Source organism: Sylvia atricapilla, chromosome Z (assembly GCF_009819655.1).
Source record: "Sylvia atricapilla isolate bSylAtr1 chromosome Z, bSylAtr1.pri, whole genome shotgun sequence".
NCBI classification, from domain to species: domain Eukaryota; kingdom Metazoa; phylum Chordata; class Aves; order Passeriformes; family Sylviidae; genus Sylvia; species Sylvia atricapilla.
Window position 1 is genome coordinate 7,967,754 of NC_089174.1, and position 12,125 is coordinate 7,979,878.

The window sequence follows — 12,125 nt, forward strand, 5'->3', positions numbered from 1 at the left end:
CATTCCTATTTTCTACTAACCCTATTACTTGATTCATTTGTAGGAGCTGAATGCTTCCAGAAGCATAACAAGCATAGGAGCAGGATGGTATAAGGTAGGACAGAATAGCAAGGTAGAGCATATCATAGAAGCAAACTTGTTCTTATCATTGGTCATTACATCCTCAATGTTTATAACATTTCAATGTTTACAATGACATAATTTATGATAAAGATACACTAAAATACAGTACAGTGTAGTAAAGACAAAATAAAAATATAATTTATAGTAAAGATTTCAGGCAATGTCAAGTCAGTAAATATTTCATTTCAGCAACACAGACAACAAGATCAACTTCCATATTAACCAACACATGGTCAGGCACCACCTACACAGCCTGCCAAGGAACTTGAGCTTTCTTGGAGCACAATTTAAACCCTGTATTGCTCCACTACAACATAAAAAAATGGTGAAGTACATCACCAGACCACAGTGTATTTTATTAATCCACCTCTGAGCTGATGTCTTCTCTCTGAGAAAATGGATTCCTTTGAAAGAATGGCTCATTTATCTCAAGAGGAATTACTGCAAATTGTTCTGTCTTGCCTCAATTTCCCGAGTCAATGCTTAATTACTGCAATGCTCATAGTCTTAATTAACTATTGCAGTGCACTCTTGAGGCCCAAAAGGCTCAAAAAATATTATGGCATTAGCTTCCCAGGATTCATTTGGTATGAGTATTCTGAGGGACTGACAGAGAATCTGCCTTATATCTTATTGGACAAACCACCAGTCCCTGAGAAACTGTGAAGATCTTACAGTAAGAAAGCATTCAAAACACTGTTAAAAAGCTCTGTTTTTTAAGAAGAAGAAGACATTTCATATGCCAGATCTTTGCCCAAGTGCTTGCATGGAGGGAGCTGATTCACCCCTTTGCCCCAGCACTACTGGTAGTGGCAAATAAACACAGAATATAAAGCTTGATTGTCCGGACAAATAAAAGACACAAGGCAAGAAGAAGAACACTGATGCTGATTTTTGCAGGATTGGCTTAGAAGTGCTGAGTAGCTCCTCATATTTCAGAATACAAGGGGTGTTACTTTAACTGTTAGAGCCCAGTCCACCTAAGCCTGATGGCTGATACCAATATTGTACAAAGGGACAAGGAGATCTCAAAACACTGCAGTGCTTACACTGTATGAGTTCCATTCCTTGTGCAAAAGCCTTGAGCCTGACTTTTTGGTCTTCTTCATTCCAGACAGGAGATTCTGTAGCTTAGATACACATAAAGCATGTCAAAAAACCCACCTACTTTTCTGGGTTGCTGAGCAGTTGATCTCCCAAGGTATTATTCCTTGGCCTTGCATGACTTGGCCCACTTCTCCCATGGATGCAGACAAAAACAGTGACTTGAAGACATGTGCAGACTGCTGACATCTACTTCAAACAGAATAAAATTAGAAAGTTGTTTCATCTACCACAAACAGTCACAGAAAACTCCATTTTCCTAAGGCTTTTTCCTCCTTTCCGTGAAGATGCAGATGATTTTGTAAATTATGTAGTTTGGAGGTATTCCTGTGGTACATGATACATCACATACCCCGCTTGTTAGTATTAAAAGGTAGCAGACATCCCCTTGCCTTGCCTCAAAACCCACATGTACAAAGACCAACCTACAGCATGAGTCCCACAGCCACACCCTGCCATGCTTGTTCAGTCCCTGCCCTGGGCCTCTGCATGTCCACAGCAGACCAAACCAAAAATACACCAACAAACTACAAAGCTTAAAAGGCCAACACCTTCCCTAAGTTCCTCCCAAGTCAATTCACATGGACCATTTCTTGGGCCTGGCATTAATTGTATATCTGTCCACTTGCCATGTGAATCTTGTCTATTGACTTCAGGTAACATAAAAGGCCAAGTGTGAGGACAGAATATATGTTCAAATTACCTGAATCTATGCCAAACCATAGATGTGAACTGAGTCAGTTTCCCTTCTGTTGAATTTTCTGGCAATTTCCATATTAAAGAATTTAGAGGAAGTAGACCAACGAAATACAAATAAGGTATTTATTTTTTTAGCAGATTTTTTTTTTCACACAAGCTGTGTTTCTGTGAACACTAATACTGGATTCACACAGTTCTGTATCACTGACAGTAAACTTTTCACCTGAAGCAGACATGATACTTCTGTCTGATTAGCTAGGCCATTTTGAGTTTTGCTGTTTCATGCTTTAATGCTAAAGCACTTCAGCAGAGGTGAGATTTGATCTGGCATAAGTCTACAGGTATGTGGACAGATGATGTCTGATCTGTCTTTCTGGAACAAACAAATGCAGCAATGATTTTTAATAAATTTGAACTGGAAGAAGGAGTCACCTCTTGTCTGGCTCTTTGTTTCACCAGACTAATTTTTTTCTGATCCGATACTCAGAGTCCTAAATCTGGCTTTACTGCCCTGGTGAATATTGCTCTTCCACTTCCTCTTTCACTTGGATTTTGATTCCCAATAAATGGAGTCAAACTTTCCTGGGTGATTTACCCTGGCTATAAGCAGAGCAAGCCAGTGGTGCAAGCCACTGGTAATCAAGCACTTTGCTCCTCTCCCAAATATATAACAATCTAAACTTGCATTATTTCTACTTTGTCACGTTTTCTGATCTTCTCTCTACATTATTTCATATTTGTCATAAAGGATTAAGAATTCTCATAAATCCCAATCATACTACATCACAGATCTGTGTCATTTTTATCTTGCCCAGATGCAGGAAACATGGCATCACATCATGCCATAAAACCAAAATGGGAAACATTTAGCAGCAAAGACTACCTATATCAAAAATCACCTGAAAAGAAACCCTGGCATGCAGAGCACTGAAGCAGCCTGCAGTGTGTAGGCTGCAGTCTCAGGTAGAAAGTCATCCCTATACTGTGGATATGAAATCAGACTCAGCACATGACTCAGATTTCCTCCTGCACAAACACAGATCAACATCCTAGGAAGACACAAACCAGTATCTTAGACGAACATTCACACCTCACAAAGGTACCTGTCCCCCCACTCCAAAGCTGTGGCCACCCATTCTCTGCCAGGCACACAGCCCTGCTGCCATCTCCCCTCTCAGCGTGCAGGCCACGAGTTTTCATATGACTCAGCAAAAATCCCAGAGACAGGATAACTGCACAAAGAACCTGGCAAGTTCAGTGTTCAGAAGAAGAATCTCCTGCCTTGCCAAGCCCACCCGATTACCTCAGCCCTCTAATGACGCAGAATAACAGAAGTTAATTCAAGGCCTCGACACCCCACAGCTCTCACAACGGTGCCTGAGCACTTTGTTGTCCTGCTGCCTTTCTTGCAGCACAGCTGGGTGTAAGTCTGTAAGGTCCTGATGTTGTCATTAGAACCTAGCACTTGACTTCACTGGATGCAGAGTCCCGGCACAGCTCTGCATAAATTAATTTCCGTTCCTAGCGCTGCACCCTGCAGCATCGGGGATGAAGAGCAAACTACTTAATGAGTGATAATCACCTTGTACATACAGCTTTGAAAAGAGCTCAGCATGGTGAAGAATTGAATGGCTTGGTTCTATTGTCCAAAAATAGAGCATGGGGAACAGCCCACTTTCGAATTCCAGTAAATCCAAGTGAGAGTAAAATTTATACATGATTTTACCTCTTGTCCAGTAAACTGCAAGATCATTCTGTTTCCTTTTAATATCAGTTTCAGGTGTGCGTCATTTATTATACTTGCTTGTATTCTTCTCTAGGCTGATTCTCTCCAGAATTTCAAGTCTACTTTATGGTAAAGCAAATCTAATACTCTGATACTATGCGGAGGCATAGGATTGGCTTAAACCCAGATTAAGACAATTCATTTTATTCTGCATAACAGAAGTTCATTTCATCTCAGTGTCTCATTTTCCTTACATATAACATGAAACACTGATTTCTCATAGTTCAATAATAAAAAGTTACACTGTAGTTACTGATGTTTGCCAGGCAGTTGGCAGGTGTGGAAGGGAGGGTATGAGTCCAAATGGTTACATATACAGTACTGTATTTATGATGAAGTTTTTAACCTTGTTTAGAAAAAAAAAAAAAAAAAAAAAAAAAAAAAAAAAAAAAAAACACAACAACACCAGGTTTTGCAGATAATCCACTGTGGTCATGTGAAAGTATGCCCAAAGAGACTGTAGCTGAAGGGTGTGCTGTGAAATCAGCCTAGTTATTATCCTTCTCAAAAAAGTTATGAGAGCCTGAACCTGATTCTGTTCTTCCTTACAGTGAGGTAGACTGAGTAATTAACTGTAACTAAGACAGAAATCTGACTTGTTGGGTCAAATTCTAGGATAGTTTGTGTATCTAGGCTCCACAGAGCTTGGCTCTTCACTTTCCAGGAATTGACTTAATGCTCAAAAATGGAGGAAGAACATTTCACCAGCAATATCTGCTATGTTGAGAGCTAGCTTCCCCTTTCAAAATAATCTGATTAATTTCATATTGTACTCTTTTATATAATCCACAGCTTTTGACTTAACTGCCTCGTGTGTAAAATGACCTGAAATGAAAGCAAGTATTATTAAAAAAGCAGATATCTGGTAATGTTGAACTGATGTGATTTTGGTGAGGGGCTTCCCTGTGTTTGCCCTCATCTAAAAACATTTCATGTATTTTAGCTCTGCCTCTAAAGTAATCATAGTTGAAAACATTAATATTTCATGAGGCATAAACGGTTCCCCTTTAGGAAAAGTAAAAGCAGTTTTTCCTGTTTGTGAAATTTCCACATTGCCAAGAACAAGAAAGCTTTCGAAACACTATCTTTGCTGCTTGCAGAGTTTCACTGCCTTATAGGGTCTGAATCCCCTGGATTCACGCTGGGGGCGGGCTGGGAATGCTGGCTTTTCCTCCTTCTGGGTAATTCTGGGAGGCCTGCAAATGATGTCATGGTACATTTTAGGCTACAATAACAGGAAATCATCAAGTGTTTACACTGGCAGACTGGGCTGTGATGTGATTTTCCTCCTCTTCCTCTCTGCCCCCCCCACCCACCTCGCCCCTGCCATTGACTTCCTTGATATATCTGCTTCCTCTGATTAAAATACTACAAGGTGGCAACACTGAAGGAGGAAAGAGGAAAGTGGGGGAGGCAGACAGAAAGACGTATTTTTTAAAAGGATCATTCCCCTCAAATTACTGACAAAGAGCACAGTCTCCCTCTCTGGCCCTGCACATACTCAGTGCAGCAACTCAGAAACACGTCAGAAACTGGCCTGCTGAGGAACCGGAGGATGGACCGCTCCCAGCTGAGACATGAAAAAGAAACTCTCCCCTCCTAGCACAGATGAGTCACAGAAAAGATCTCCCTGGCAAAGTTTTCTTTGAATTATCCTGCCGCACAGGCACATCTGAAAATATATGGCATGGATTGATGGACTCCAAGGAGGACAAAGACACATTTCCAGGGCTTGGGTCAGAGCAAGGATGCAAGTGACTTATACCCAAAGGCAGAAGTGGCAAATATCAGGTTTCAGTTTCAGTTTCAGAGCCGAGGGAGGGTGCTACAGTTCAGGTCCTGCTTGTACCAGTGATGCACAGTATAAATGTTACACATTATGTCCTTTTCAACCTGTTAGTACAAAGTCAAGAAGGAGGAATATGTAAGGTTACCACCTTACTATCTTGTCCAGAAGAAAAGGGATTCCAGTGAGGTAAAACACACTAATTGGCTCCAGGGCAGTTCATATTTCCATGATTATACAGAACGTGGCATTAGCTCAATTTGCTAGAGCATGGTGCTAACAACATCAAGGTTGTATGTTTGATCCCCTATGGGCCATTCACTTAAGAGCTGGACACGATGATCCTTGTGGGCCCCTTCCAGCTCAGAATATTCTGTCATTCTGTGATATACTTCCAACTCATCGCTATTGCACTGGGTTAGCAGAGTGCACATAACTAGCTCCAAGTTGGAGGAATATTAATACCTGGAAGGGACTGACTCTAGAGCAGATATCAGCATTGCAGATTATGGAGGATGCCCCATTTACAACAGTGTGGAAGGAATTCTGAGATAAGAAAGACTACAAATATCGCAGAAGTCTTCTATAAATGAAAAAGAAGCACGCATCAGGGGTCTCAGTGCCCTAAGCTGGAGAACCATGACTGCAAGAATGATCAACTCCCAGTTGACCCTGAAACTGTGCAGGATCTGCTGCTCTGGATGGATCTCCACAAATCCAAGGGGCCTGAAGAGATTCAACCAAGAATCCTTGGAGAGCTGCTGATGTCATTGCAAAGCCCCTCTTGAAGATTTTTGAGTGTCTTGGGAATTCAGAGAGGTCCCAGCTGATAGGAAGCTGCTGAACATTGTCCCAGTTTTCAAGAAAGCCAAGAAGGAGGACCCTGGAAACTGCAGGCCGGTCTGTCTCACTTTAGTGCCCATTAAATAATGGAAAATATTATTCTGGTAGGTTTTGAAAAGCACTGGGGGGACAATGCAGACATTGGTGACAGCCAGCATGCTTTCATGAGGGGGAAGTCTTGATCGTCAAGCATGCTTCCTTCTGTGACATAGTAACCCACCTAGCTGATATGGGAAAGACAACTGACATAATTTTTCAGACTTCAGCAAAGCTTTTGATACTGTCTCTCACAGTATCCTTCTGGATAAAATGTCCAGCATACAGCTGAATAACTGTGTTATGAGATGGGTGAGCAGCTGGCCCACAGGCTGGGCACAAAGAGTTAGAGTGAATGGGGTACCAGCAGGCTGGTGACCTGTCACTGGTGAGGTTCCACAGCGCCCCATCCTTGGCCCAGCTCTCTTCAACATTAACAAGTTGGATACAGGACTTGAAGGAATATTAAGTATCTTTGCCAATAATACTAAATTGTGAGTAGCTGTTGACTCCCTCCAGGGAGACCCAGCAGAGAGCCCTGGACAAATCAGAGAAATGGGCAATCATCAGATGTATGAAGTTTAACAAGGGCCATATTCTGTACTGGGACAGGGATGTACAGACTGGGGAACAAGAGGCTGGAGAGCAATGCCACAGGAAAGAGACCTGGGGATCCTGGACAGTGGCAAGTGGAATCCAAGCTAGCAGTGCCCCAGCCAGGAAGGCCAGCAGTGTCCTGGGGGGCCTCAGGCACAGCATCACCAGCTGGGCATGGGAGGGATTGTCCTGCTCTGCTCTGCACTGGCACAGCCCCAGCTTGAACACTGTGTGCAGTTTTGGGCACCACAATACAAAAGAGACATTAATTTATAAGAGAGGGTCCAAAGGAGGACTACAGGATGGGGTGGTCTGGAGGGGAAGCCTTATGAAGAATGATTGAGGCCACTTGGTTTTTTCAGCCTGGAGGAGAATGAGGGGAGACCTCCTTGTGGTCTTCAATTACCTTCATGAGGAGAAGTGGAGGGAGAGGTACTGATCTCTTCACTCTCATGACCAGTGACAGGACATAAGGAAATGACATGAAGCTGAGTCAGGGGAGGTCTAGTTTGGACATCAAGAAAAAGCTTTTCACCCAGAGGGTGGTTCAGTGCTGGAACAGACTCCCCAGGGGAGTGGTGACAGCACCAAGGCTGTCTGAGTTCAAGAATCATTTGAACAATACTCTCAGGCACATGGTGAGATTCTTTGGGATGGTCCTGTGCAGGACCAGGAATTAGATTGAATAGTCCTTGTAGGTCCCTTTCAACTCAGCATACTCTATGATTCTATGATTCTGTAAGTCTAGACAGGAACAAGGTAGGAAGGGAGAGAACAGCAAATAATTTTATTTCTATTGTCCATTTTTCCCCATCTATACAACATCAGCAACACTGACAGTTTAAACCATGCTAAGAAATCTCCCAAACAGATAAGGCTGAGACATTCACTAAACTAAAACTACTAGGATATGGAAAGTATTTCTCAGAGTACCATGGCTCTGTTCAGTGCATTTAGAAATTGCAGGTCTCCAGTTCATAAAGCTAAAGAGCAGACAGACAGGAAACCTTCTAGAAAAAAATACAGAGGGACTTACACCTTACATCTATGATGCAACTGTAAAGTGCAATTTACAGCAGATAGCAGAAGGAACAGGAACCATGAAGATGCAATTTCACCACTCTAAGTTACTGAAATAGTTATCTATGGTCAGTGACAAGCTGATATAAACTGCCTTAAAACCATGAGTGCTTTGGCTTCATTATCATTGCTAATGATGTTATTATCTGAGGCATCTAATCAGGGCTGTGAGAGAAAGATTATCACAGCAGTGCTCACATGTTTATTATTTTCCAGCATGAGTCTACCTTGATCCAGAATAAATAGGAAGCTTTTTGCCCCAGCCCTGAGTAGCTGGGATCTTAATCCCACTTAAATAGGTACTTCACTCCCAGACACACTCAAAATGAAGCACAGTCTCAAATGCTTTGCTGGATGAAGGGTTGAGGCTTTCCTCTATTTAATAATCCCAAAGATAAATTATAAGGGTTCACCCACCAGTAAGTTGTGCAGATAATTAGCTCATTTTTGGGAATCAGTATAAAGATGAAGTGCTGTGCAAACAAATTATTATTATTAAATATACCTCCAAGGCACGTATTAAATATACCTCCAATATGAAAGGAAAGCATTGTTCAATCTGTCACAAGCTTTTTAGCAGACAAAAAGCAACAGCCTAAATCTACAACCTGATCTATGCTACGAAGCCATACTGGTTGCCAAGAACTACACTAATAGATACGGATAGGATGATTAATACTGCTAACACAGAAGGCACAGAGGGTCAACTTTGTGCAAGGTTGGGGTGGAGGAAGGATATTCACTTCATATTTTCCTCCCAAATAAATGGTGAGATGGAGATTTGTATCAAAGAAAGCCAAGGAAGCAGTAGATTAAAATCAACCTCACTGCATCATCCCTGTCTCCTTCTTAGATGGTGACAGAGGTGGCCCCACTGAGAATGACTTCTGCAGTTTGGCAGCCAGGATGGAAGGTAGCTACAATTAAGGCCTTTGGTGAGGATCCTGAGACTCATTCCTCTTGAGTTTCCTCCAGAGCTCCTCTGCAGGCAGAGGTTGATTGAAAGAAGGATACTCAGAATGTTAAGGAGGTAAGACTTGGCCTTACTGCAATCAGCTGTTTTTCCACAATCTTCAGGCTGCAAACAGGTTTGTTCAACATGTGGTAGCATCAGAGTGGTTACAAGCTGCCTGCCCACAGCAAGTGGACAGACCCTCCCAGACACACACACTCTCTCTCATCATTCAATCACCAAGGATCACTTCTTTGCAAACATTGTGGGATCAGAATGAAAACCTGTTTGGACAACTACAGTGACACCAAATCTAAATGTATCCAGAAGAGCAATGCCACAGTTGCACAGAAACAGTAAAAGGCAGAAATATCTGGAACGGGCACTACTTGCACCTCAATGAACAAACACTTTAAAACATATGAGAGCCAGCATATGTCTTGAGGGTGCTTGTCCTGGAGTCCTGAGGAACATCCAGATTTGGGAACTTTCATTCACATCTTGTATATGTCAACTGCATTTGCTTTCTGTGAGTCAGAGCCTGGGTCTTCACCAGACTCTGCCTTCACCATCCAAAACTGAATTTCCCTATGCTGCTGAGTCACACTGGCGACTGACAGGCTGTGCAGACAAGATCTGCAGATGCAGGCTGAAAGACTGTGTTAGTGTGGTGCACCAAACTCTAAATTTTCCATACCCTGAGGGCCCAGGAACGTCATTGCCTGCACTGGCAAAAGTTTTCACCAATCACAGTCCTGGCAGTATTCAGGGTGGGTAAGAACATGGATTATTTGTCTGAAAGCACCCTGAGTGTCAGTGGGCCCTCTCATCCATTTCACAGCTACAGTAACTCTGACAGTTCTACCTCTTCTGTGAGCAGTATCCACCTCTGTCATAGCCTTTGTAGGGGAAAACAGAAGCAGTGGATCAGGTCTGAGTCTTCCATAATGAAACATTTGACCAAAAGACTTCTTGAAGGGTATTAAAGCTTTTTTATTCCAGCCTGGGACAGGTTGGGTCTAATAACCACACCATGTTCAAAGCACAGGGAGCACAGGTGGATGCTATGGAGATAAATAACATGGCTAAAATCACCGGAAATCCCAGCCCACTGAATGTAAAAAATATAAGAAAGCAGAAGAGAGGGACAGGAGTACTGAACTTCTAATTGCTTTCAGGATGTCAGTGGCTGGGAAGCAAGCAGGAGGTAATATTATTTACTGGTGATGAATGGCCACAGTCAGCAGTCCTCTACCTCATTTCAAATCCTGCTCACCTCACAAGCTCTGCAACGTGCTGGAAGTCACAAGATCAAATTGCATCAGCCAATTTCATGCCACTCTGTGGCAAAAGGGGTAGAGAGATGGAGCTGCAAATCAATGCAAGAAAAGGATGCGGGACACAGCACAGTTAGCTACCTTCATCAGGCTTCCACTTGCAGTAGTAGCAAAGTATCTCTCTTTGTGCAGTTACACCACAAAATCTAATTTGAACAAGAAAGCTGATACCCGGTATAGCTCATTTTGTCTTGCTGCAGAAGGTTTGATTCTGCCTCTCTGCTGCTCCTAATGAGCAGACAGTGCAAGTCTGGAAGGGCTTGGCTGGCAAGGGAAGGCCACTTCTTTAGAAACCTAACCAGGAAATCAAGTTCACAGGGAAGTGCCAAAAGGGTCTAAGGCTCTAGCAAGCACCTCATGACAATGAATCTATTTAGTGTGCTGGGCATTAGAAGCAGCTTAGTCCTTAACTCACTGTGAGACAATTTGTGTTAAATATGTTATTTTTAAGTGAAAGAGGACAAAGTTTTGGAATAGGGTAAGAATAAAAGCATTGAGGGGTGAATGTAGCAAACTAGGAAGACAGTGACTTCTAAGCACAAATTGCATGACATGGTTGGTTAAAGAAATCAGACAGCTAAAAATCACATCTAGGGACCTAGTGCAATCCATTTTTATGCCGTTGCCTTCATCTACTCCTAGCTTGGATATCAAGCAAAAGCTTTTCACCCAGAGGGTGGCTGAGCCCTGGAACAGGCTCTCCAGGGCAGTTGTCACAGCCCTGGCCTATCTGAGTTCAAGATGCATTTTAGCAATGATGTCAGGCACCTGGTGGGGTTCTTGGGGTGTCATGTGCAGGCCTAAGGGTTGAACTCAGTGATCCTTGTGGGTCTCTTCCAACTCACTGCATTCTATAATTCTATAATTACCAGCTCCCCAGCAGGGCCAAAGGAGCCAGTCATAAGTACAGATAAGCTTAAGCCCCTTCCTTTCCTGGGCTGCACTGGAGTCATCAGGGAACCATACCACAAACTGGTCCCATAATGGATAATACCAGCAGGCAGCAGTGCTTTTCCCTCCTCATTCACTACAGCAATATGCCTCATAGTGCTCCTCTTGCTTGGGAAACATGCAACTGAGAGGCTCCATGAGACAGAATTGTGGTCTAGAGGAGGGAAGGACCTTCACCTTCTTGGCAAAGCCACACTGCCAAGCACAGGCCTCATTTCCCCATCACTTCTGAAACTGTGTTGATGTTTTCCAGTGACAAGTAACTCCTCATGCTTCCACACCAGGGAGTGCTGGCAACATGAAAAAGGAGGGGGAGATGTATTTATTCCATGCTGATTCACAGGTCTCTTCAAGTTAGCAGGACGGGTCAGCATCCATGAAGACATTTTTTACTGAAAATTTCTAAGGCGTTTCACAAGAATGTGTTGTTTTTACCAATACCTTCATTATAGGAGGCAAAGGTGCTCTTTGTCGTATGGTTTAGTGTCATATGATAGTCCTGCAAGAAGCAGGGAGTTGGACTTAATGATCTTTATGGGTATCTTCTACCTCAAGACATTGTATGGTTCTATGAAAAGTGGGGGGGGGGGGTGTTTCACTTTCTAACCAATAAAGATGGAATGATTTTCATGAGCTAAAAATGCCTGATCACATCTTTTTTATTTTGGACATTACTTCTGTATTAATACACTACTGTATCTTCATGTTAAACACATAGATATCTTCTCTCATTTTGTCTTCACTGCAACTGAATGGTTTTACTCAATCAAAATGTCTCATTGTGGTCTTACCAAAGTGATTACTTCACTCTCAATGTAACTGGTGATCACT